The sequence below is a fragment of the Pseudophryne corroboree genome, chromosome 5 (genome assembly GCF_028390025.1).
Source record: "Pseudophryne corroboree isolate aPseCor3 chromosome 5, aPseCor3.hap2, whole genome shotgun sequence".
NCBI lineage: Eukaryota > Metazoa > Chordata > Amphibia > Anura > Myobatrachidae > Pseudophryne > Pseudophryne corroboree.
Window position 1 is genome coordinate 335,266,045 of NC_086448.1, and position 967 is coordinate 335,267,011.

Sequence of the window (967 nt, forward strand, 5' to 3'; positions counted from 1 at the left end):
TGAAAGTTCCTATTATTCTATTCTCTTATCCTGGAATTATCCAAGATATTATAATCATTTCAAAGAGAACAAAAGACAGGCTGTTTTTCTCCCAAGCCAATAATTCGTGAATTGTTGGTGCTGTGATTATTAACCTTGTCTGTGGGTATCCAATCCCATATCGCACCAATTATACATAGATGAATCTGGATTGAGATACATAGGAGTAATCAGTAAAGGAAAGGAAAGAAAAGAATACCAGACACTTCTGCTTTTGCTCATCTGTTACCATCGAATGAGCAATGAGAGAGTGTATAGATGCCAAATATTCCGGAATTGAAGAAAGTAGGATACACTTCTTCTTTCCCAGGTATATTGTGTAGTTCTGCTTTAATAGGGTCCTAAAGTACCTGGTATTCCCAGAAGGTCCCTCTTTCTGCTACTGATCAAGCCCAACACTGCTTGGCTTCCAAATTCAGATGAGATCGGGCATAACCAGTGTGGTATGACTGTAGATAGAAAATGGGTGTCACTACTGCCAGTGGCGTAACTACTGCCCCCGCAGTCCTCGCGGTGGCTTGGGGGCGAGGGGCTGCGGGGGCGCCACTGATTTAGAACAGATTGACATGCGGACGAGTGTCCGCATGTCAATCTGCAGGTCTCCTTCCCTCCGCCGCTGTAAGGAGGGACACGGAGCGCACAGAGCGCGCCCCCCTGTGTCCCTCCCTGGCTCTCCGGCTGTCTAATACAGGAAGTGCCGTTCGTGAGCTCTGATTGGCTCACGAACCGGCACTTCCTTTATTAGACAGCCGGAAAGCCAGGAGGGACACAGGGGGGCGCGCGCGCTGTGCGCTCCGTGTCCCTCCAACACAAAGGAGGGGGAGGGGAGCAGGCACTGTGGGGGACTATCTGGCACTGGGGGCATATACCTGGCACTGTGGGGGACTATCTGGCGCTGGGGGCATATACCTGGCACTGTGGGGGACTA

The 967-nt window shown here is 50.3% G+C and overlaps 1 pseudogene; it reads right to left on the bottom strand.

Annotated features, from left to right (window-relative positions):
* Positions 1–377: 377 nt before the first annotated feature.
* LOC134930458 (5S ribosomal RNA) lies at positions 378–496 on the bottom strand (annotated as a pseudogene).
* Between the last annotated feature and the right edge of the window lie 471 nt (positions 497–967).